Raw genomic sequence first — 26440 nt, 5'->3', positions numbered from 1 at the left:
CAAGACTACCAGGGTTTATATATCCTGTAGTACACACCCACAAGACCTGTACTGATGTCACAGTCATGTGATTAGACATTCTGTGCATACAGGACCTGTGCTATGTCACAGTCATGTGACCAGTCACCTGAGGGGGAGGTACATGGTCGGCCAAAACACACCCTGGACCATTACAGTAATGCCAAACAAGCCGCTGCATTACATATCCCCCCCTCTGTTCAAACTTGTGGGGTTGAACACATAATATACACAATTACCTCATAACGCACAGTTCACACCAAGACCATGTAACTGACAACTGTGCTGCTCAGCTCCTGGAACATTAGTCACCGACATTAACCCATTCCTTAGCGACCTACCATCTGTCATTGTCACTGACTTCGTCAAGTCACCTTTCCGGGTCATAAACCTTGTCAGACCTCCCCTGCTTCCAGCGGTCAGTCGTAACCTTGGCAGACCTCCCCTTCTTCCAGCGGTCAGTCGTAACCTTGTCAGACCTCCCCCGCTCCCAGCGGTCAGTCGTAACTAGTGTTGAGCCACCCCCGTAGTGTTCGAGTTCGGTTCGTCGAACACCCGTGTGTTCGCCGAACTGTTCGTCGAACACCGTTAAAACCAATGGCAAGCAAACAAAAACACATAGAAACACATAGAAAACACCTTCAAAGGTGTCCAAAAGCTGAAAAACTGCTCAGAAGACACAACTAACAAATGGAAAAGTGACAAGTACATATAGTCATGCGAAAAGAAAAGAGGTGGAGGAGTAAAAGGAGGGGGAGACACAAATATAGGCATGTCATGCCCTTCTAAAATCCAAAAAGTGAGAAGCCGACACATTCAGTCCGCTCCTGCCCGTGCCACCTCCGTGTCGCCGGGTTTGTGCCAGAGCCGCGGTGAACCCTGACGGCCAGCCACCCTCTCCCAATACTGGTGCCTGTCCGCTGGTGGGTCGAGCGAGCCCCCCTGTGGTGGAGGCAGCTCTAAGCTTTTTAATTTAAATTGTCTCTCTAATTTGAATGAATACACTTTAAATCCATTTACAAGGATCTATTGGAGGGCAAGTCTCATGCCAGCAGCCGCGTAATTCCAGCTCCAGTAGCGTCCACTAAAGCTGCTGCAGTTAAAAAGCTTTTATAAGGATCGAGCTCGGCTGTCCACCGCAAGGCATCCTACTGCCAGTCCCAGCCCCTATGCCTTGGGGTGCCTCCTGATGCTCTTCACTGAGTATCCCGTGGTCCCGAAGCATTTACTTTGAAAAAATTAAGTGTCCAAACTACAGGTGGTGTAGCTTGCTTAACAGCCGGGATAATCCGCTGACTAGCAGACACTGCTACTAGGCACAAAGTATTTCCTGGGCTAGATGCAGTTAAAAATTTGTAATTAGATACTCTCGTTGGATGCTGAGAAAGCATTCCATAGAGTCTCCTGGCACGCCATATATGATTCTCTTATAAAGCTTGGGGTAGGGGTCTAGGGGACCCTTTTATAGCCAAAATCACGGCCCTGTATCACAATACGTCACCTAGGCTGAAGATAAATGGAACTGTAGCACCCTGAGGGCTCGGTTGCTACAGAGGTATTGCACCTCACCCAGAGGTGTGATATCTCACTCTCAGGTAAGGATGGAGTGTGGATCAGGACCCGACACCTGCATGCATTACACCACATTGCCGTGGGGCAGGGCGACCAATATGCCTCTGAGATGGGCACGACAGTCCCTGTCCCTGGCTGGAGTGGGGGGAGGGAACACTGAGGAAGGGGAACCCTGTAGTGCAGGAGCAGGGAGGAAGCAGTTCCTGGGTGCATTGAGAAGGGAGTATAAAAGGTGGGCACCATCTTAGTTCAGTGCAGAGAAGTCTGAGCAGAAGTGGCAGGGAGCAGGGGCTCTGCATGAGCTTTGCTCTGGAGGCAGGCCTAGTAACAGAGGCCCAGGCCTGGAAGAGGGAGAAGGAAGGAAGAGGAGCGGAGAAGGCTCCAGGAACGAGGAATGAAGGGATCCCAGGGGTGCGGACGGGCGAGTCGCCACCGCACGCCCGAATCCACCTGCGTGGAGGGGACAGGCCAAAGGGGGAGACCGGTCCCCGAAACAAGTGGAGGCTGGAAACGACCCTCAGCTAGAAACCGGAGGCTCTGACATTTTATGTGGTGCAGCCCCTCGCTACACCCACTAGGAAGGCACCACATAGGGTCAGGGAAACTGGCACCAAGTTTACCAAGAGGAGGCCCGAGGCAGCCAGACAGAAGGGTTGGTAAGAAAGGCCAGAAAAAAGACACACAAAGGGGGTCCTGTGAAGCGCTCCAAAGTTATCTGGGAGTTGTCTGAGCCCCTCACCTGGTGAGCACAGTACGACGTGGGCAGCCGTTACCTGCAGACGTGGTCTGGATAATAAGAACTGTGAGTAAAGGCCCTGGACTGCATCACTGACTCCGTGTCGTTACTGCTGCTGCCCATCAACCCCATCCTCCGCATACACTGCCCTGAGGCTATACTCCTCCCGTGGGGAGTTATGCTACGCTCTGCTGCACCCACAACACCAGCCTCAGCGGTCTGCCCTGCAGCGGCTGTTCACTCTGACCGCAATCCACGGGTGGCGTAGTCGGACATTTAAACATCAAAATCACATAAATAGTTCCGCCACTGGTTTGACCACCCTGAGCCACGGAACCGGGTCGCCGCCACGAAGACTACAACCACCAGCATCCACCAAAAAGGGTCTGGCTCTGGGTGTCCCAAGGCCCAGGGGGTGCATCAGAACATTTTCATCACCTTTCACAATCACCAATGGGACAAGGCAGGGATGTCCTCTGTCCCCTCTCTTATACATCCTAGTGACGGAGCACCTGCTCTCATCAATTCGCCATAACCCCAATATTAGGTGGATTGAGGTGGGAGGCACCGAGTACAAGTGCTCTCTATTTGCTGATGATGTCCTAGTATATATCACTCAATCACATATATCCATCCATGCTGTTATGGCTGAAATAGATCACTTTGTTACATGGTCAAATTTTAAAATCAATGCAGCGAAGTCTGAGGCCCTCGATGTCTCCCTCCCCAAATCCATATAGGATTCCATCCAGTCCAACTTTCCCTTTGCCTGGCCCTCACAGGGTATCAAATACTTAGGAATTCCTATTCATAGAGACCTCTCCCATCTATGTTATCTTAATTTTGGGCCCTTTATTGAACAACTCCATACAGACCACGGTTGGCAAGTTAGAACTGTAAGATTCACTACGTGAACCACTAGTGTTTTGTGGAAAAGCACATGTACACTGTGTTCCAAATTATTATGCAAAAAGTGTTTAGGAGTGATAAGGGAAGAATTTGTTTGTTTGTCAGTTAAACTCATTGATGGTGATGTGTGTCAGGGCTCTTTATATCACTGTAAGCAATTGCAGACACCTGTGCTAATTAGTTTGGCAGGTGTGTCCAATGAAAGGCAAGACTACTTAAGAAGGCTGTCTCACATTATTAAGCAGCCTAAATTTTCTGCCAAAATGGGAAAGAAAAAGGATGTGTCGGCTGCTGAGAAGCAACAAATTGTGGAGTGTTTAGGTCAAGGCATGACTACAATCAACATTGTGCGATGATCAGGATGAAGTGTCTTGGCAATCAAGAAGTATGTAGCTGATTCACAGTACACACGTGTGCGTGCTGATAAGGGCAAATTGAGGACTCTTTCCTACAGGCAATTACGTCAGGTTAAAAGAGCAGCGGCAAAAAAGCCTTGTCATAGCAGCAGACAAGTTTTTGAAGCTGCTGGTGCCTCCAACGTCCCCCGAACAACAAGATGCAGGGTCCTTCAGAGGTTTGCAGCTGTGCATACGCCATCCTGTCGACCTCCTCTATCCACTTCACACAAGCAGAAACGGCTCCAGTGGGCTAAACATTACATGAAGACTGATTTCAAAACTGTTTTGTTCACGGATGAGTGCCGTGCAGCGCTCGATGGTCCAGATGGATGGAGTGGAGGATGGCTGGTTGATGGACACCCCACGCAAACACGGCTACAGCGCCAACAAGGAGGAGGTGGAGTAATGTTTTGGGCTGGAATCATGGGAGAGAGATTGTCGGCCCCTTTAGGATCCCTGAAGGCGCTAAAGATGAACTCCATAATGTATGTGGATTTTCTCAAACAGCACTTCCTGCTATGGTTCAAGAAGAAGAACCGTGTATTTCACAGCAAGATCATTTTTTTGCATGATAATGCACCATCTCATGCTGCACATAAAACATCTGCATCTCTGGCTGATATGGGCATAAAAGGGGACAAACTTATGGTGTGACCCCCATGCCCCCCTGACCTCTACCCCATTCAGAACCTCTGGAGCATCATCAAAAGGAGTATCTTTGATGGCGGGAGGCAGTTCACATCTAAGCAACACCTCTGGGAGGGTATTCTGTCCTCATGCAAAACAATTGAAGCAGAAACCATCCAAAACCTGACAAATTCAATGGACGAGAGAGTTCAGAAGCTCCTTTCGAACAAGGGGTCCTATGTGAAAATGTAACATCACCTAGAATAAAGTTTTGAGTTGAAAACTGTTTGATTTCAGTTTCTAACAACCTGCTAATGCTTATAATTTCAAAAATGACCATTTTTTTGGTCTTTATTAAAATGAAAAGGTTGATCGAAAAGTTTGGGGGATCTAAGAGTGTGGCAACCCAGTAGTCATGATTACTTCGAATTCTGACAATATGAGGGTCATGTTGCAGGTAGTGCAGCAAGAAGGCACTTATGTGTCTTGCGCATCTCGGAGCCCCAAAATTATTTTCAGGGCTAGATGCAGCTAAAAATTATTATTAATTTTAAATCTGGTGGAGCTTAGTATAGATGGCCTAATAGGATCAGTGCTGCACACTGCTACAAAGCCCAAATTATTTTCCAGCCAAGATACAGATAAACATGATTAGTAATTTTAAATCTGGTGGAGTTTATTATAGATGGCCTAATAGAATCAGTGCTGCACACTGCTACAAAGCCCAAATTATTTTCCAGCCAAGATACAGATAAACATGATTAGTAATTTGAAAGCTTAAAACGGTTGGTAGGGTGATTTTAACCAATCATCAAGCTTTTACTCTCCCCAGGATGACACAGGGGTAGAAAAGTCGTTTCGGATCCATGATTTGTTCATCTTTATGAACGTCAGTCTGTCTACATTATCAGTGGAGAGCCGCGTGCGCTTATCTGTCAGCACACCACCAGCAGCGCTGAACACACGTTCAGACAGAATGCTGGCTGCGGGGCATGACAAGATCTCCAAGGCATAAGTGGCTAGCTCCGGCCATTTATCCAGATTGGAAGCCCAAAAAGAGCAAGGGTCCAGTGACACAGTCATGGCTTCAATGTTTACTTGGAGATACTCCTGTACCATCGTCTCTAGGCGTTGACTATGTGTCAGACTTCTTGTCTCCTGTGGCCTTGCAAAGGATGGGCTAAAAAAGTGGTGAAATGATTCCGCAAAATTGATGTTACCAGCAGATACTGTGGTTCTGTTACGGTTTGAGTGCTGAACACTTGACGGTCCCACGGTTGGCAAGTTGGAACTGTGAGATTCACTACGTGCACCACTGGTGTTTTGTGGAAAAGCACATGTAAGATTCTGCAACAGTCTCTGCTGATACTCCTGCATGCGTGCATCCCTTTCTATGGCAGGAATAATTTCTGCAAATTTACTTTTGTACCGGGGATCTAACAGTGTGGCAACCCAGTAGTCAGGATTATTTCTAATTCTCACAATTCGAGGGTCATGTTGCAGGTAGTGCAGCAAGAAGGCACTCATGTGTGTTGCGCAGCCAGGAGCACCAAGTCCCTGTTGTGTTGGTGGCGAGGTAACAATCATGCTTCCTTCCTCTGTCCTCTCCCCCCAACCTCGCACAACAGAAATGTGATCAAGGTCTCCCTCATCTGATGAGTCTTCCATCAGTTCGTCCTCCACTTCTTCCTGGGCTCCTGCACCTTCCTCACTAGTTTGGCTGCTACCATGCGCCCTGGTAAAACCATCTCCCCCACCCTCACATGCCTGCCGCCTTGGTGCTGCCGACCGTCTGGACCTTGCAGATGTTAGCCCTTCAGCATACAACTCCTCCTCCTCTACTTCCTCTACCTCCTCTTGTGCCACCACCTGACTCCGAATTCTGTTTAACATGTGCTCCAGCATGTATATCACCGGAATAGTCATGCTGATAATGGCATCGTCAGCACTAAACATCTTCGTCGCCATTTCAAAACTGTGCAGAAGGGTGCATAGGTCCCTGATCTGAGACCACTACTCCAGCGTGATTTGCCCCACCTCTGGATCTCGTTGGCCCAGGCTATACGTCAGAACGTATTGCACCAGGGCTTGTCGGTGCTGCAACAGTCGCTGCAACATGTGCAGAGTTGAATTCCACCGGGTAGGCACATCGCATTTTAGCCGGTGAAGTGGCAGGCCCAACGACTTCTGTAGAGATGTAAGTCGCTGAGCTGCGGGATGCGAACGGCGGAAGTGAGCACACAGCGACCGTGCCCTCTGCAGAAGGCCATCTAGTCTGGGATAGTGGGCTAAAAATTGCTGGACAACCAGGTTCAACACGTGAGCCATACAAGGCACGTGTGTGACATTGCCCCGGCGAAGGGCCGCACCCAGGTTTGCAGCATTGTCGCACACGGCCTTCCCTGGTTTCAGGTCCAGTGGAGACAACCATTCATGAAATTGGTTCTCCAGAGCTGACCACAACTCCTCAGCTGTGTGACTCACATTTCCCAGACATTTCAAAGTAAAAACCGCCTGATGACGTTGAGCCCTACTGCCAGCATAGTAAGGAGGTGTGCAGGATCCCTTCTGCGCAGTTAGAAAGCTTGTGGCATGACCAGACAGGCTTTGGGTGCAGGTTGAAGACCGAGAGGAGGTTGAGGAGGCAGAAGCAGTGGAGGAACTTTGACATAAAGAGGATTGACGCACAACTCGTGGGGACGGCAAGACTTGGACAGCAGCCCCTTGTCCTGCTGTCACCATAGTTACCCAGTGCCCAGTCAGCGACATGTAACGCCCCTGTCCATGCCTACTCGTCCAAGTGTCTGTGGTGAAATGCACCCTGTCACACACAGAGTTTCTCAAAGAAGCGGTGATGTTGTGTGCGACATGCTGGTGGAGCGCAGGCACACCTTTCTTTGAGAAGTAGTGCCGACTGGGCATCTGGTACTGGGGCACTGCGACGGACATAAGGTCTCGAAAATCCTCTGTGTCCACCAGGCGGAAAGGCAGCATTTCTGTAGCCAAGAGCTTGCAGATGGTGAAATTCAACCTCTTAGCTTTCTCATGGCTAGGAGGAAATGGTCTTTTACTTGTCCACATCTGAGGGACCGAGGGCTGGCTATTGTGCTTAGACGGGGTTGATAACGGTGTCCCCGGCAAACTGCCGGTCTGTGAGGAAGATGCAGGCGGACATGTTAGGTTGCCTTGATCCAAAGGTGGTGCTATCGATGTCGGACAGCGCTCAACACCAGCTGGTGTTACCACCTCCAAAGAAAATCATGACCTGTCAATCACGCTGGCTGTTGCGGGTAAAGAGGTGGCAGGTCTGCGCCCCAAAACAGGTGTGACTGCTGTCCCCCCAGTCACAGAGGATGAAGAGGCCGCGGATGCACAAGATATGGCAGATGGTGGTTGGCCCGGCCGGCTAGGCCTCATTGTAGCACACTGAGCTTCCCACTGCAACTTATGCTTCATGTCCATGTGCCGGTTCATGCATGAAGTACTCAAACTATGTATTTTTTGGCCTCTACTTAGCTTTTGCTGACAAATGTTACAGATAACACGAGTTGGGTCATCTTTATCGATCTGAAAAAATGCCCAGGCTATGCAAGGCTTAGCACCCATGCGACCTGAAGAGCCACCACGACTTGTGGTGAGAGGCAGAGTTGTGTTTGAGGATGCAGTTGTTGACGTGCTTCCAGTACTACGTCTCTGTCCAGGAAGGCGCAACCTGACCTCGTCGTCACTAGCATCTTCCTCCACCTCCTCTGCTGACCTCATCTCTTGGCTGACTGTGGGTTGACAGTAAGTGGGATCTCCAACCTCATCATCATCACCCTGTGCGTTATCACACCCGTCGTCCTCAGAGCCAGCCTGTTCCTGCCCTGACAAAAAACTAAAGTTGTCGCTCCAATCAGGTATTTGAGTCTCATCATCGTCTTCCTCATTGTCTCCACCAACAGGAGTTACAGTTTGGGAACGAGGGTCTACATTATGGTCAGAACGTTCTGCGTCTGGTCCTGGATCCGACTCATAAAGATTCTGGGCATCAGTGCAGATCATTTCCTCGTCTGGAGTCACAGAAGCGCTGGAGTCGACCTCTGATTCCCAGGCTATAGTATGAGTAAACAGCTCTGCAGACTCAACCATCTGTTCTACCTCATACTCAGATGGGCAGCTGGAGATTTGGGAGCTGTGAGGAAGCAAGTGCGATTGGGGTGACACCTTTGAGGACTGGAGTATTTGTGATGTTGAAGTTGATGTGGAGGAGAGCCCACTTAAAGGAGCACTTGATATCCGTTGACGCACCTGCTGTTTTTGTGCCTCATCTGGAATTTGTAGCGATTGGCGTGGCCGTAAGAAAGGGATCTTATCACATTGTCCGCTAAAAGAAGTAGACATTTTAGTTTGGCTGGAAGATGGTCTTTCTTCTGCAGATGTTACTGTTGCTTTAACACCTACCCCATGGGCACAACCTTTTTTCCCCTTCCCAACACGCCTATTCCCCTTTCCACCAGCAGCAGGCCTTTTTCCACTCATTTTGGTGGTTAACTAATTCACAACTCTGGAGTTGTTTGCACATAAAAACAATGGATGGGAACCGAGCAGAGCTGAGTGGCCAAACTGTGGTATTAGGCCAAAACTATTGGCTGGGTTTGATGGAGAAAAAAATTATATTCGATTTGCAACCTGATGGAGGTTAGTATAGATGGACTAATAGAAGAAGTCCCACACACAGCTAGGAGCCCAAATATTTTTTCAGAGGTAGATGCAGAAAAAAAATGTATTCAGTTTGCAACCTGATGGAGGTCAGTATAGATGGACAAATAGAGAAAGTCCCACACACTGCTAGAAGGCCAAATATTTTTTCAGAGCTAGATGCAGACAAAAAATTATTTTGAATTTGCAACCTGATGGAGGTAAGTATAGGTGGACTAATAGAACAAGTCCCACACACTGCTAGAAGGCCAAATATTTTTTCAGAGGTAGATGCAGATAAAAATTATTTTTAATTTGCAACCTGATGGAGGTCAGTATAGATGGACTAATAGAGAAAGTCCCACACACTGCTAGAAGGCCAAATATTTTTTCAGAGCTAGATGCAGATAAAAATTATTTTTAATTTGCAACCTGATGGAGGTCAGTATAGATGGACTAATAGAGAAAGTCCCACACACTACTAGAAGGCCAATTATTTTTTCAGAGCTAGATGCAGAAAAAAATTATATTCAGTTTGCAACCTGATGGAGGTCAGTATAGATGGACTAATAGAACAAGTCCCACACACAGCTAGAAGCCCAAATATTTTTTCAGAGGTAGATGCAGATAAAAATTATTTTTAATTTGCAACCTGATGGAGGTCAGTATAGATGGACTAATAGAGAAAGTCCCACACACTGCTAGAAGGCCAACTATTTTTTCAGAGCTAGATGCAGAAAAAAATTATATTCAGTTTGCAACCTGATGGAGGTCTGTATAGATGGATTAATAGAACAAGTCCCACACACAGCTAGAAGCCCAATATTTTTTCAGAGGTAGATGCAGAAAAAAAATATATTCAGTTTGCAACCTGATGGAGGTCTGTATAGATGGATTAATAGAACAAGTCCCACACACAGCTAGAAGCCCAATATTTTTTCAGAGGTAGATGCAGAAAAAAAATATATTCAGTTTGCAACCTGATGGAGGTCAGTATAGATGGACTAATAGAGAAAGTCCCACACACTGCTAGAAGGCCAAATATTTTTTCAGAGCTAGATGCAGAAAAAAATTATATTCAGTTTGCAACCTGATGGAGTTCAGTATAGATGGACTAATAGAACAAGTCCCACACACAGCTAGAAGCCCAAATATTTTTTCAGAGGTAGATGCAGATAAAAATTATTTTTAATTTGCAACCTGATGGAGGTCAGTATAGATGGACTAATAGAGAAAGTCCCACACACTTCTAGAAGGCCAAATATTTTTTCAGATCTAGATGCAGATAAAAATTATTTTTAATTTGCAACCTGATGGAGGTCAGTATAGATGGACTAATAGAGAAAGTCCCACACACTGCTAGAAGGCCAAATATTTTTTCAGAGCTAGATGCAGAAAAAAAATATATTCAATTTGCAACCTGATGGAGGTCAGTATAGATGGACTAATAGAATGATGCTATGCCCAAAAGATTTTACTTCACTAGGTGCAGTAAAAAAATTGGTATTCTATACACAGGTGGTATATCTTGCAACACAGATAGGCTACTCCACTGACTAACACACTCTGCAATAGGCCAAAAAGGATTAGCTTTGCTAGATTCAGCCAAATGCTGTGAAATAAACTTGCACAGCACTGGCACAGACCTGCCTGGCAAAAACTGATAGGAACTGATGTAACGTAGTCCTGAAAAGGACTGCAATTACAATTAGTCTTTACTCCCACAATCTATCTATTTAAGAGCACAGACCTGCCTGATAAAAGTCGTAGGAAATGCGGTAACCTAGTCCTTAAAAGTACTGCAATCACAACTATTCCCTACTCCCAAGCTATCTGTAGATTTGTGCAAAAATTGGCTTGAAATTAACAAGGTATAGCGCACACAGCAACAGCGGTGCCGTCTAACACGCAGCTTCAGCAGTGAGAAAATGGTGGCGACGGGGAAAATGGCTTGGTCTTATAGGGCAAGGACATGTGACATACACTGCCAATGACACATGCCCTTGCTTGTGTGAAAAACAGCAGTTCGCTCCGTGTGTGCGCTGCTGATAGGCTGACAGACTGCACCTCCCCACTGCAAATGCGGGAAAGAGAAAAAAAAATGGAGATCTTCATTATTCCTGCAGAGATCCATCCCCTGCCCCTCCCCCCACCCCGCTGTACACTCAAACTGCGTATTAACATTAATTTTCATCATTACTGAGAAAAAATCCAGTTATGATTTTGGTGCACGAACAGTTATCGAACATAACCTCGAACAGCCGAATTTTTCTCAAATCGTTCATGTTCGCCGAACGGCTCGAACACCGCCCAAAACAGCTCGAATTTGAGATTGGCGAACAGTTCGAGTAGAACAACGCTCATCTCTAGTCGTAACCTTGTCAGACCTCCCCCGCTCCCAGCGGTCAATACAGCAGTATGACTCACACGCCCTGGTATCTAAGGTCCGGTTAGACTCCGTACTGTCCCGTACTCTATCGGGACGTTTGTATGGGCCACTCAAACCTGAGTTTCTGGAGGTCTCACTACCTCTAAACCCACGCCCACTACTCTCAGGACATCTTGAAAGGTCCCTAACTTCAGCTGTAGCTGTTCTGTTATTTAGGGGGCCCTTTCTCTGTCTGGACTCACAATTTCTAGACGGCTCCCACTTTCTGCTGCTCAGATGATGCTGTCTTTCCACTCGCAGTCTAGCGAGATTCAACTGTTCTACCTCTCGTAGGTAGGTCACTCGGTACTCCATCAGCATGCTTATATATGTAAGACTTTCTTCCGTTCCTGCAGCGGAGAATGACACCGTGCTGTCTTCATCTAGTATCCAGTCTTGTCGATCACGTGGACTGCTTACTCTCATCACACCAGACTTCTTTACCATCATCTGCATGGCTTGGCCATTTCTCCCAATGAGCTTTCTCACCAGAACATGAGGCACCCGGATGACCTCTTCCCGCAGACTGTGAGCTTTTCTCCTAAGCTCCAGTTGTCTAACAGATTGTTCCGTCTTCAACCAGAGAAACCGCTTTGTGCGAATACATCGCCAGTGTATGTCACTTAGGATCGCCACCATCTTCACTCTGACTTCGGTCGTGGACAGGACCACCAGCTGTTTAGCTTCTGAGGTTGAGTACACCTTACAGGCTCCCACGGCCTTCTTAAACTCTTCATGCACGGACTCACTGGTGCATTCTTCTCTCAAATCCTCGGGTACAACTATGAGGCAATTGTACCGAGATGTGTATGTCTCACCAGTGGTTTCCAGACGATCAACCAGCTCAGGTTTCAGGGACAACTGACTCTCAGCTTCTTCAACCTGTATGCTTCCCCTGAGCTGACTCACAGCTACAACTTCAAGAATTTTCATCTTGACCACTCCCATTTCATTTTTATCTTCTGTTGACACTCTCTTAGCTCTCCTCAGGTCCACCTTCTCATGGTATAAGGGAGTGAGAGCAACTTGTTTGCCTTTTTCCTTCTCCAAGGAGGCCTTGTTCACTGAGGGATACTTTGCCAGGCGACTTTTGAGCTTGAAAACTCCTTCCTCTAGCTCAGCTACTCGCCTCTCAGCAGCCCATCTCTGAAGCTCTTCCTGCTTCAGCTGCTCCTTTAACAGTAGAGTTCTCTCAGACCTCTCTGTCTCCAATGTGCCCACTCGGCTCTCGACAGCCAGTCTTTCAAGCTTCTCTTGCTTCAAATGGGCTTCTAGCTTCTCCTTGGGCTCCTTGATCTCGGCTCCTACATCCACTGAATCATCCGAGCTTGCATTATTCGAGTAGGTATTTTTTTTATACCTCCCATCTCCAGTGGCCAACTTCTGGCCCTGGTCTGTGGCTTCTCCGATAGACTCCTCCATCTTTTTCCGCTCAGCTTCCATCTTGCTGACTCTTTCCTTAAGGCACGTTTCTGCCCTCTGGAGATTAACACAGAATGTCTGCAGCTCCTTCATCTGAGCTTCCAGACCTAGGGTTTTTCTGCGGAGATCACCATTTTCATCACTGGTGTCCTGCAGAGTGGTCTCAACCACTTGGCGCATGTGCTCTGCATCCACCTTATCATCCTCTAGTTTTCCTTTAACCATGAGGAGATCCTCATAGTCTCTCTTGATTTGTTGCAGTTACCTATTGATCTTTTCATGCCTCTTTTCTGCCTCACGATCGTGACCAGACACTTCATCTTTTATTGCTTCTTTCAGAGCGGATAGCTCCCGGTCTCGCTGGTACAGAGAGTCCACCAGCCGCTCCTTCTCCTGAATTAGAGGCTTTACTTTGTCCTTGAATTGCTGCAGCTCCCTCATGAGTTCACCATATTCCTTCTTGGAGTCACATAGCTCCCGGTTGAACTGTTTGCGCAGTCGTTTTAGGTTTTGGTCACGTCCGGAAACTTCAACCTGCAGCGCCTCTTTTAAGGCAGACAGCTCTCAATCCCTCATCCAGCTTTTGCTTCACTTGTATCAGCTCTACGTGTACCAGGGAGAACCTATCTTTCAACTCGCACAGCTCATCTTCAAACTCCGCTTTGTCAAGCTCCAACTGAAAAACCTCATCTTTATTTTTCTGGAACTTTTCCTTCCAATTGTTGACTTCCTTGCTGCTTTCCTCCAGTTCTCGCTGCAAGTTCTTCACAACCTGGTATATTTTCTGCCGTTCAGACTCCAGGCTCCACTGGTCTGAGGACACGTTCCCCAGGTTTTCCCATAGTTGCTGCACGTCACTCTGACACTGCTGCCTGATAGGCTCCAGCTCTTGGTCATGACTGGCCACCTCCTCTTTCAGGGCTGTCGGTTCCTGATCCTTCTGTCCCAGTAGATCATCCTGCTTGTAACGAATCTGCAGAACTGCATCCAACTCTTCATAGCTGTCTGATACTTTACCGGAGGTTGCTACTGGCAATGTCACCTCCTCTTCTGCTTCTAAAGGAGGATCCACACTCGGAATAAAGGCACCCAGTACTACATTTTCTTTATTTTCACTTTCAGCAAAGACTACCGGAGCAACCTTTTTGTGGCCCTTGCGCCGTCGACGACGAGAGGGGGACTTTCTCTCCTCGTCAAGCTCCTCCTGACTGAACTCTCCTTCTACTTTCGTAGTGTCACCGTCAGCTACGGGGTCTGTGTCACTCCCCATGGTTTTGTGGACTAACAGGTCACCTCCCACTTTGACGTCAAACCCTTCTAGTGGAGCTACCCTGTTATCCACCGTCAAATCGTTATTTTTAGGCGGTACCAACCCTCAACCAGTAACAAATTTTGGTTTTCTATACTCTACGCTTTTGTGAAAATCCGCCCCTTTTTAGACTCCGCCCCCTTTTGAACAACCACACTGGTAGGGGAATTTTTACAAAAAAAATCAGCCATAGTCTTAGGACCCAGTTCACAACATATCTTACTACCTCCCAGGGCACTCTAGGATAGTACCGGTGCCACAGTAGATCTCACAGCATGGTCCGCTGTCGCCTTTCTGTAAAGGGCCAACAGCTCCTGCCCTTCCTGCACCACGACCTGTTGTCGTTTCTCAAATGCCTGCTGCTGCGATTTTAACAGGCACTTTAATCGCTCCATAGCTTCAGACTCATTTGCTGCTCCCTTCACAGCCATCTTTATCTGTTCCTGCATTTCTTCAGGACACTCTATTTCGCTGCAGACCCTTTGCAGCCAGTCATATAATCCCTTCTCCATTCCGTCTGGAGATACTGCACCATTCATGGCCATCGTGGTACACTATTCACAATAGACACTTCACACCGCTCTCCCAGGAAAAATTTTCGTGGCCCTGCCAAGCCACAGCAAACCAGGTTTGAGTGCGAGGACAATTTTCATAACCCCACCGAGTTAGAGCGAGATTCTTTAATTTTCGTGACCCCGCCGAGCCACAGCAAATCAGGTTTGAGTGCGAAGACAATTTTCGTAACCCTGCCGAGTTACAGCAAGATGCTTGTATCCACACTCGTCGTCCTGTGCCGTTGCCCCTAGCAACCGGGCTGCAGTTGCCCCTAGCAACCAGGCTGCAGTTGCTCCTAGCAACCGGGCTGCAGTTGCTTGCATTCTCCAACCATATGTAAGGCAGCGCTTGTCATCATACTGGGGGATACTCGCTGCACCGAGTCAATTAAAGCACACATGCAATGTCTTTCCGGTATTTCACAATGCAGCAGTTTATTATTTATCATAAACCGCTTATCACACATATAATGTCCATGAGCCTTTACAGTGGCAGCTATGCCCACTTGGCTCCAGTTACAGCCTTCAGCAAAGTAACTATAACAATGTCCATAGAACGTACCGCTTTTACCTTTGGATGGGTTTTAACGGTTTCGTTCTGCCACCGCTGTGGCTTTTAGGCTTCCCAGGTGGGGGTCTCCAGCCCTTGTACCTTCGAAGGCTACTGGTATGTCTTCATACTTAACATCCAGCCTCTGCCTTTCAGGACTCTTGTCTTTCAAGCCTCTGCCCTCCAAGGCCACTGGCATCGCTTACACAGCTAAGGATCCAGCCTCAATCTTTCAGGCTTCACCAGGCTTCACACTAACGGTGTCCCACATGGGAACAAGCCTCACGCCTTACACACCCTGTCTCAAGTCTACCAGGGTTTATATATCCTGTAGTACACACCCACAGGACCTGTGCTGATGTCACAGTCATGTGATCAGACATTCTGTGCATACAGGACCTGTGCTATGTCACAGTCATGGTCCGCCAAAACACACCCTGGACCATTACAGTAATGCCAAGCAAGCTGCTGCATTACACCATATATGTTGAGGATACTTTTACATTACTAAGGCTGTGTTATGTCAAAGATCTTAAAAGAGACTGGATAGTGGTATACCACTAACAGAGGCAATCCATGTGAGTGCTATGGGCATGGGGCATGGATTTGATTGGGGATGGAGTCTGGTGAGGGCTTTAGGGGCATCATGTTTTGTTGGATATTGGGGGATATTTGCTGGCACTGCGTGGGGGGTCACTGTAAGGTCTTCATGTTGTGTAAAATCAAACAAGAAGAGAAAACGACAAACAGGTCAATGGTGATGGAGAAAAAAATATATATACAAACTTTATTGATCAAGAATTTGGTATTACAGGGTGGGAGAAACAACCAGATGAAAAGCGGGCACTGTTCTGAGTGACAAGTCAATGTATATAGATAAATCTATCCATATAGATGGAGAAGTCATTAAATAGCTGCAAAGCATCCAAAGGCATGTACAATTTTTACATATAGGTCAAGAAAGTATTCACAAGTGTAAAAATAATATAAAGAAATATAGGATTATAATGACCAGGTGCAGCTATAATTGACCTATGTTAGCGATATATAGCAATGTGCAGGTGTATATATAGTTAGAAAATTTTCTAAGACTCTGGCAGTATACATATGTCAATATGGTATAGGGAGAGGTGATGTCAATCACACATTAATTTAATTGACACATGTCAGCCCAGTCCATGAATGGCTGACATTTGAAGACAAGCACAAAGCTTACAAGAAAAAAAAAACCAAACCTGGGGTCATAAAGTGCCAAGACAATAGATGGTAAATAAAAAACCTTTATTACAACCAATGGTTAATGGATAACAGTGCACTGAGGAGTGCACACACACAAATTACATGAAGCATAAAAAGCCCGGACAAAAGCCATAATATAAATAAAAAATATTCCAAAAAATCAACTGTATGTGGTAATCATAACACCATCTGCCTATAATGTATTTACTATCAATTGAATTATATACATAAGGTATGATTACTAAGTCCTATCAAAAGTGAAGGTGTTATATAGTAAATCCCTATGTGACTACTTAGCCCTAGCAAAAGTAATGGTGTTATATAGTAAATCCCTATAAATACTTCGCATAAGGGTTACAGACTACATGCATTGAGAATATACATGTTCTAGCAAGTGGCTGAACTAGTTCTCATGGAGTCAACATACGCATATAGATATGGACCAATGCTATGTATATCTACACTGATGTATTACAAAGGGGCACGCATATAGCCAAGGATCAAAAGAGGTTACAGAATTGAACTCATACAATTATAATAGATGTCTAGAACACACAGGTGTCCGGCTAGCCAGGTAATTTTGCTCTAGACATCTATTATAAATGTATGGGCTCAATTTTGTAACCTCTTTTGATCCTTGCGTGGAGTACACGCAATATGCGTGGAGTACACTGTGATTGAATTTTTTTATCCAATAGTCAAGATGTAGTTTTGGTGATGTAAAACTTGCATGCAGCTGCCATAGAAACTCATGCCTTGAAACTCCTGGCATACAACTTTCATGCTTATGTTATTACCAGAGGTATGAAACCCTGCAGTTATTAAGTCAGCAAAGCTTTGGTGAAATTTTAAGAACCATGTGTCTCAGCACTAAGCAACCCCATTCTTTACCTTTACATGTTTCACCACTTTGCTGTGGTTCCTAACCAATTTCACTTTTCAAAAATACAACTTTCAGTTGATTGTGGAATATTTAGGATGGAAGAAATTTCTCAAACTGGCTTGTTGCAATAGTGACATTTAGAGATGAGCAGATTTGGCAAAATTCTAATTTGCCAAATTTTGTGGATTTTATCTGGAAACTCGTAATGCAGCAAAGTTATTCTCCACGAGATGAATTTTCCCTATTATGCAACCTACAGATTCAAGAGCTTAATAAAAATAACATGTAAAAAATGTTAAAACCCTAACACTCACTTGTCCAAGCAGTTCTGCTGCTCTGATGCCTATTGCCTGCCATTCGGTTCTCAGGTCCTTTCCTTTCCACAGTTGCTTGCCAGTATCTTCTCTCTAGAACAGGACTTCTGGCAAGGACCACGCCTCGGAAGTCACCGTGTGTTGTGACGCCATGACATTACAATGGCTGTGACTTCCAAGCTATGGAAGAATCCTACAATGATCACTAGGGACCTGCTGGAGACACAATAAATGCAAAAAAATTATCATATTAGTGAAAAAGACTAAGAATTTCATGCTAAATGGAGTGAATAAAGTAAGGTTAAAAAGGGCAAAAACCTATGTGGAAATCCAGCTAAGAAAGAACACCCCTGACGCACGGTTCGCGTACAGCTTTGTCTGAGGGGTGATATTAGGATAGGGGCACCAGCTATTTCTAGTAAGACTCAACAATGAAAAGTGGATGTGAGCGGCGTTTCTGCAGGAGTGTCGGGACCGAAACTCTAGAAGCTCATCAAGAGAATGCCCAGAGTGTGCAAAGCAGTCATCAAAGCAAAAGGTGGCTACTTTGAAGAACCTAGAATATAAGACATAGTTTCAGTTGTTTCACACTTTTTTGTTAAGTATATAATTCCACATGTGTTAATTCATAGTTTTGATGCCTTCAGTGTGAATGTACAATTTTCAAAGTCATGAAAATACAGAAAAATCTTTAAATGAGATGGTGTGTCCAAACTTTTGGTCTGTACTGTTTAGAATGAATAATAAACAGTAGAAAAAATAATAAAATAAATAATTCAAATATTAAAAAATAATAATCATAATCTAAATAAATATAGTGAATGATGAATAACGAATAATGAATAGCGATGAATGGACCCGTGGAAGTTAGGACTCAGCGGCCTCTGCCCAACTTGAGTCCAAAGTTCTGTTTGGGTACCCGAGCTTGACCCGAACCCCATATAAGTCAATGGGGACCCAAACTTTGGTGCTGTAAAATGGTTGTAGTAAGGGCGAAGTCGCTTCAAAAGGAAGCAAAATGTGGGTAAGAGCAGGACAGTTGCTCTGCAAACAAATGTGGATAGGAAAATGACTTAAAATAATATAGAATAATAATATTGAACCAGGTGTCAGAGGTCCAAGTAGAGAAGTTGAGCAGTACCTTCTGTGTGTATTTTACTGTACTTGTTAATAAATAAATAAATAAATAAATAAATAAATTAATTAATTAATTAATTAATTAATTTAAAAAAAATCCCCCTATTTTTAAAAAAAACAGCCAAAGGAAAGCAGACAGCTGGGGGCTGGTCTTATTATGCTGGGAAGAGAAAAATATCCATGGACCTTCCCAGTCTATTAATATCAGTTCCCAGCTTTCTGCTTTGCATTCACTGGTTATTAAAAATGGGGGGACCCTTAAAAAAATGACGTGGCCCTCCCCATTTTTAATAACCAGCAAAGGCAAAGCAGAGAGCAGCGGGCTGATATTATTAGGCTGGGAATGGACATGGTATTGGTCCCTTCCCAGCCTAAAAAGACCAGCCATCTGATGCCCCATAAATGGCGCATCCGTTAGATGCGCCAATTCTGACACTTAGCCTTGTCTCTTCCAGATTGCTCTGGTGCATTGGCAATTTGGGTAATGGTTTAGGAGTTGATGTCAGCTGTGTAATGTCCTCTGACATCAAGCCTAGGGAATAGTAATGGAGAGGCGTCTATCAGACACCCCCATTACTAACCCTGTAGTCAAAAGAAAGAAATATACACACAGAAAAGTCCTTTATGTATAAAAAACACTCCCCGACAATTTCCATCTTTTCCCCATTTATCAGCTGAAAAAAATAATCCACAGGCTCCGGCGTAATCGAAATGGAGGTCCCACAATAATCCCCATGTTCTTCATCCAGTGTATGGAGAGAGCGAAGCTCCACAAACTGGAGCAGCAGCCACTGCCAGGTCTCACGCCGTACTCCGCAAGATCGGGCTGCTGTGAACTGAGGTGACATCAGGAAGGTTACCTCAGTTCATAGTGGCCGGTTTGCAGAAGGACAGCGTGAGAGCCGTAATAATGAGCAGTGATGTCTCCACTCATCATTCCTGCTCTCGTGCTGCTCTTTTGACCTTTCCAGTTTACAGTTCAAGTTTGCTCATCCCTCCTAAAACGAATAATGAAAATAATAATTGATAAATAATAAATAAAATAATGAATAATAAAGGATCACTACTGTGTGAACACTAGGTATCAGTGTATTCAAATACATCCATATGGATGATTAAAGCAGAAATCACATCTCAGATCATAATGCAATTATAAACAAAAATTGTGTTAAAAATGAACCATGAGACTGGCAGAAAAAACACATGGCAACATATTTCCAATATTTAAAGGGAATATGGCATCATAAAATTGTCTACTGTTTACCTATTACTTCAATTATTTAAATTATTTGAACAGGCTAAAAGCAGTTGTCTGGTCAAAAGTGATAAGTCTGCAGTCACTCTGTGTGACTGCAGACTTATGAATCTCCCCAGCGCAGGCACTGTGTGCTGGGGGGATTTGCCGGTATGATGCCCGGGACCGGAGGCTATGTATATATACATACCCTCTGGCATACATCATCGTCTCGCTCCATAAGCTTGTATGGAGCAAGGCCACGATCCATCTAGTGACAAGAGCGGCCAGTGGGCGCATCAGACAAGAAGGCGCGGCCTTGCTCAATGCAAGTGTATGGAGAGCAAGGCCGGGGGTATGTACAATGCATACATAGCCTCTAGTCCCGGGTCTCATACCGACAAATCCCCGCTGTTAGAACCTTGCTCTTAGGTTTTTTCCTTTGCTGGTCACATGACCTTGTTGGCCTATTTAATCCTGCTCCGCCCTTCTGCCTTTGCTGGACTTCATTGTATAACTACTTTCTAGCTAGCCTGTGCTCTGTATCTAACTCTGTTAGTTTGCTTGGTCTACGGACCTCTATGTTCTATATATTTTGTTTGTTCGTCTGTCTGCTACTATTTCTGTTAGGAGGTGTCCCATTTTCCTCCCAGTCCTTAGTACTTGTAGGGATTAATTCCCCACATCTATAGGTCTCCGTACAGACTAGCTTAGGACTTTAGCAGGTCTGATCGCAGGATCAGGTCCCCTGTTACATCGTAGGGATCAAGCTGAGTTCTATCGTAGGGACAGATCTCCTCTCTTTCCTTAGCTCTGGTAGCAGAACATAACAGTAAGTCCAGCCTGCAAATTCTCTAAGGAAAGATTTTTCTGTTCCATCATGGTGTCGGTTCAGGATTTGGCTCATCGCCTGCAGGAACTCTCTCTGGAGGTGGCCGAGCTCCGTCAGCACGTGAGTAACTGTCCTGGAGCACATTTCTTGGAGCCTAAGGTATGTTTGCCGGATTTATTTTTTGGTGAACACCGAGAATTTTTTTCATTTAAAAATGCTTGCTTATTGTATTTTCGTTTGAGACTCAAGTCCTCTGGGGATGAATCCCAGCGCATAGGGTTCATAATGTCACTTTTGCGCAAAGAGCCTCAGGAGTGGGCCTTTTCTTTGCAACCTAGTGATACATGCTTCAGATCAGTGGATAGTTTTTTTTCTGCTTTGGGGCTATTATATGATGATCCTGACCGTGTCGCATCAGCTGAGACTGAGTTGAGACGTTTGAGACAGGGATCAGGTAATGTGGAAAAATATTGTACTCATTTCCGTCGTTGGTCTACTCAAACAGGGTGGAACGATTCTGCTCTGAAAAGTCTATTTCTTGCTGGGCTCAATGAAAGGGTTAAAGACCTGCTAATTGCTTATCCTACACCTGAAGATTTGCAACAGGCTATGCAATTAGCTATACGGGTGGATAGGAGACTGCGTGCAAGGGTTAATGAGAGAAAATCCTCTGCTATGTCAGTTTCTGGTTATGAGAATGTGTGTACTAACAGTGGTGAACCGATGGAGATTTGATCGGTTTCACCTCGCTCTCAAGAAAAAGATCGCAGATTTTCTGAAGGCTTGTGTTTCTATTGCGGAAAATCTGGTCATTTGATTAAAGGCTGTGAGCTTCGTATGAAGAAAGAAAAAAAAATGGTCAGTCATGCCCGTATTGCCTGTTTAAATTCCAAGGGTGTATTTTTAGCTGCTTCCACGATTGCTCAGGAAAAATTAATGGAATTTCGGGTGTTTGTTGATTGTGGGTCTATTCTGAATGTAATTGATGGGGGATTCTTGGAAAGACTCAATTTAAAACCCGAACCTTTATCATCCCCCATTGCTGTGGTTTCTGTGGATGGTTCCCCTTTGAAGAATATTACTCTCAAGGTCTGTGAATTTCCTCTCACTATTAATGGTGTTCACCATGAGAAATTGGATTTGGTAGTTTTGAATAACTTGCCTTCTCCAGTAATATTGGGATTGCCCTGGTTAAAATTTCACAATCCTGTACTGGATTGGTCTACCAGTGAAATTAAATCCTGGAGCCATAAATGTTATGACAAGTGTTGTAACGGGCGTATTGCAGCTTTGGATAGGGGAGAATTGCCTGTTCCTTTTCAGGATTTTTGGAGAGTTTTTTCTGAGAAGGAATCGCAGGTTTTGCCTCCCTATAGAGACTATGATTGTTCTATTGAATTTGTCCCTGGAGCGACTCTTCCTAAAAGTCGTTTATTTAACCTTACTATTCCTGAGAGGAAGGCTTTGGAGGAATACATACAGACAAGTTTGGCCGCCGGTCACATTAGGCCCTCTAAGTCTCCTGTGGCGGTTGGATTTTTTTTTGTAAAAAAAAAGGACAGCGGTTTACGTCCTTGTCTGGATTTTCGTGAGATAAACAAAATTACTGTACGCAATCCTTACCCACTGCCATTGATTCCTGATCTGTTTAACCAGTTAATGGGGGCCAAGTGGTTCTCAAAAATTGACCTTAAGGGGGCATACAATCTGTGGCGCATGAAGGAGGGTGACGAATGGAAGACTGCTTTTAACACTCCTGTGGGTCATTTTGAGAATCTGGTGATGCCTTTTGGTCTTACTAATGCTCCTGCATTTTTTCACAATATTATTAATGACATCCTTAGACCTTTGATCGGCAAAAATGTGGTTGTGTATTTGGATGACATTTTGATTTATTCGCCGGATCTGGAGTCTCATTGGCGGAGCGTACGTGAGGTATTACAGTTGTTAATGGACAATACGCTTTTTGCTAAGCTGGAGAAATGTGAGTTCGCTGTACAGAGAATTAGTTTTTTGGGTTACATTATCTCCAGAGAAGGTTTTGAGATGGACCCGGTTAAAGTTCAAGCTGTACAGGAATGGCCTAGGCCTATTGGTTTGAAATCGATACAGAGGTTTTTAGGTTTCGCCAATTATTACAGAAAATTCATAAAAAATTTTTCTAGTATTGTCAAACCTCTGACCGATCTCACCAGGAAAGGTGCTGATGCGGTTCAGTGGTCTTCTGAGGCCATTGAAGCTTTTGTGTATCTCAAGGAGAGGTTCACCTCTGCTCCCATCCTTATGCAGCCTGATGTGACTAAGCCGTTTTTGGTTGAGGTTGATGCTTCCTCTGTGGGGGTTGGCGCAGTATTGTCTCAGGATAACGGGGATGGATTACATCCCTGTGCCTTTTTTTCAAAAAAATTTTCGGAGACTGAACTGAATTACGATATTGGTAATCGGGAATTATTGGCTATTAAACTCGCATTTGAACACTGGCGCCACTTCTTGGAAGGTGCGGAATTTCCCGTTCAGGTTCTTACGGATCATAAAAATCTGATTTATCTTGATGCTGCCAAGCGCCTGAATGCCCGTCAGGCTAGGTGGGCACTGTTTTTCTCGCGGTTTAATTTCTCCGTTACTTACATCCCTGGTACTAAGAATGTTAAGGCGGATGCCTTGTCTCGCAGTTTTTCTCCCATAGTCGATGCTGAGAAAGAGGAGAACATTTTACAAGAAGGTGTTGTGATAGCTGCTTTGGACTCCGTTTTGGAAGATGAGATTCTTAAAGCACAGGAGAATGCCCCATCTAACACTCCTCATGGGAGGTTGTTTGTGCCTGGGACCTTTAGGAGAGATTTGTTTGTTGAGTGTCACGAATCTCGGTTGGCAGGTCATCCCGGAATCTCTGAGACCAAGAGACTGGTGGGTCGCAGTTTTTGGTGGCCTGGATGGCAGAAGGAAGTCATTAAGTGGGTGCATCAATGTACTATATGTGCTAGATCTAAGTCCTCACATACTCCTGCTGCGGGGTTGCTTTGTCCTTTGGAGGTTCCCAGTGCTCCTTGGACACATTTGGCTATGGACTTTATAACTGACCTTCCCCCCTCTGAGGGTTTTACTGTCATCTGGGTGGTCGTGGACCGTTTTAGCAAGATGTGTCACTTGGTTCCCTTCGTCAAACTGCCCTGCACTAAAACTCTCGCTAAGGCCTTTGTCAAGGAAATTGTCAGACTTCATGGCGTTCCTACTGACATTGTTTCTGATAGGGGTCCTCAGTTCGTGGCTCGTTTTTGGCGTGCCTTTTGTGACAGGTTGGGAGTTCATTTGTCGTTCTCGTCCGGATATCATCCTGAATCTAATGGCCAGACAGAAAGGAAAAACCAGGATGTTGAGCAGTTCTTGCGTTGTTTTGTGGCAGACAATCAAGAGGGGTGGTCTGAGTTTCTGCCACTTGCTGAATTTGCTCTGAACAATCATACATCTTCTTCTGCTAGTTGTTCGCCTTTTTTTTGTTGTTCTGGGAGACATCCGTCGTTTGGGTCGTTCTCCAAGTTGGGATCTGCCGTGCCTGAGGAGGAGAATTTTTCCGGTGATTTGGAGAGAGTTTGGACGGATGTGCGTGGTAATCTTCAGGAGGCCAACAGAAAATCTAAAGACTACTTTGATAGGAAACGACAGGAGGTTTTGTTCGCTGTTGGTGACATGGTTTGGTTGTCCTCTAGGAATCTGCGGTTGAGGATTCCTTCTAAGAAATTGGGTCCCAAGTTTGTAGGGCCCTTTAAGGTGCTTCAGGTTGTCAACCAATCTGCTGTTAGGTTGGAGGTTCCTACCTCCTGGAGAATTAATCTGGTATTTCATGTCTCTCTGTTAAAAAAAGCTGTTGTTTCGGATGGTGACGCCTCTGCCTCTGTTCCTCCGGTGGTGGAGGACGGGGAATATGAAATTTCTCGCATCCTTAACTCTAGACGGTATAGAGGTAGTTTGCAGTATCTTGTGGCCTGGAAAGGTTTCGGACCCGAGGATAACTCTTGGGTGAGGTCAGATGATGTTTCCGCGTCCAGACTTATCAGAGCGTTTCACAGGAGATTTCCTGATAAGCCTGGTCCTAAGGGATCCGGAGGATCCTCTTAGAAGGGGGGGTACTGTTAGAACCTTGCTCTTAGGTTTTTTCCTTTGCTGGTCACATGACCTTGTTGGCCTATTTAATCCTGCTCCGCCCTTCTGGCTTTGCTGGACTTCATTGTATAACTACTTTCTAGCTAGCCTGTGCTCTGTATCTAACTCTGTTAGTTTGCTTGGTCTACGGACCTCTATGTTCTATATATTTGTTTGTTCGTCTGTCTGCTACTATTTCTGTTAGGAGGTGTCCCATTTTCCTCCCAGTCCTTAGTACTTGTAGGGATTCCTTCCCCACATCTATAGGTCTCCGTACAGACTAGCTTAGGACTTTAGCAGGTCTGATCGCAGGATCAGGTCCCCTGTTACATCGTAGGGATCAAACTGAGTTCTATCGTAGGGACAGATCTCCTCTCTTTCCTTAGCTCTGGTAGCAGAACATAACACCCGCAGCGCACAGTGCCTGTGCTGGGGCAATTCATAAGTCTGCAGTCACACAGAGTCACTGCAGACTTATCACCTTTGACTGGACAACCCCTTTAAGTACAATGAAAAATATGTAGATTGTGTAGGATACATTATTCACAATAGGTGGCTGTCACAGCTCACTGTTTCTTATGGTTCACATAGCTGTTAAATTCTGTTAAACAGATGTGCAGGCTAGATGTCTGCTCGATAATCATGTATAGAAAATAGAATAAAACAAATTCTATCATCAGAAATTAAAAACAGATCATAAATAAAAGAATATATTTCACTAGCTGGTATTAATTATTAAAAAAAAAAAGTATAGGTAATATTTTTTTCATTTCTGTTCATTTCTGTTCCTATTCATCAGGACTAGTGCATAGGAAATATTATGCTAATATTCAAAAGAAAGGAAAAAAATAATTCTAAAAGTAATATATATATGTATAGTTCCATATCAGCATGGATTTATAAAGTATATTTTGTGCTAAACTAATCTGATTAGGTTCTATAAGGAGGTAAGTTTGGATTGGGGCAAGTCGTTGGATATCGTATTTCTTTGTTTCCAATGTATTTGATAGTGTACCTTATAAAAGGTTGGTACGTTAATGGAGAATGCATGGTAAATGTGTCTATGCTAGCAAATATTAGAGGGTATATAAATAAAATCAAATATAAGTTAATAATCATTTTAAGACAAGGCTATTACCCATGTTCCTGACCTGCCACATTTTCATTTCTTTTCGTACATGCAGTGTATAGATCAGTAAATTTTTTTTCTTGCTCAGATATTCAAGTAATTTTTGCTTTTTTTCATGATATGTATGGTCTAATTTTATCACACTCTCTTTTTTTTCAATTGGGGATACCAGTGGAAAAATAAAGGGAATAACAGTCCGTTTTCCCCTTTTTTACTATTTATTTTATTTTAATGACTACAAAAGACCACTGAAATACATTAAAATTTGCTCGGCTTTCCGTAAAAATTATTTTCTTTTATCGAACACGTTTTTTTTTCCTTCTTATAAG

The 26440-nt window shown here is 44.8% G+C and overlaps 1 protein-coding gene and 1 long non-coding RNA gene across 4 annotated transcripts in view; one reads left to right on the top strand and one right to left on the bottom strand.

Annotated features, from left to right (window-relative positions):
- Positions 1 to 26440, bottom strand: part of LOC141208213 (uncharacterized) — a 260979-nt gene that overhangs the window by 46785 nt on the left and 187754 nt on the right. The window contains exon 2 of the long non-coding RNA XR_012278454.1: positions 17640 to 17855. This is a non-coding gene — a long non-coding RNA (uncharacterized lncRNA). The remainder of the gene's footprint in view (positions 1 to 17639; positions 17856 to 26440) is intronic.
- Positions 1 to 26440, top strand: part of GABRG3 (gamma-aminobutyric acid type A receptor subunit gamma3) — a 1111975-nt gene that overhangs the window by 956934 nt on the left and 128601 nt on the right. The gene's annotated exons all lie outside the window — the stretch shown is intronic.

The sequence above is a fragment of the Phyllobates terribilis genome, unplaced genomic scaffold, assembly GCF_046119375.1.
Source record: "Phyllobates terribilis strain yellow unplaced genomic scaffold, ASM4611937v1 Scaffold_2__4_contigs__length_985480577, whole genome shotgun sequence".
NCBI lineage: Eukaryota > Metazoa > Chordata > Amphibia > Anura > Dendrobatidae > Phyllobates > Phyllobates terribilis.
This window is presented reverse-complemented; position numbering and strand designations above follow the sequence as displayed.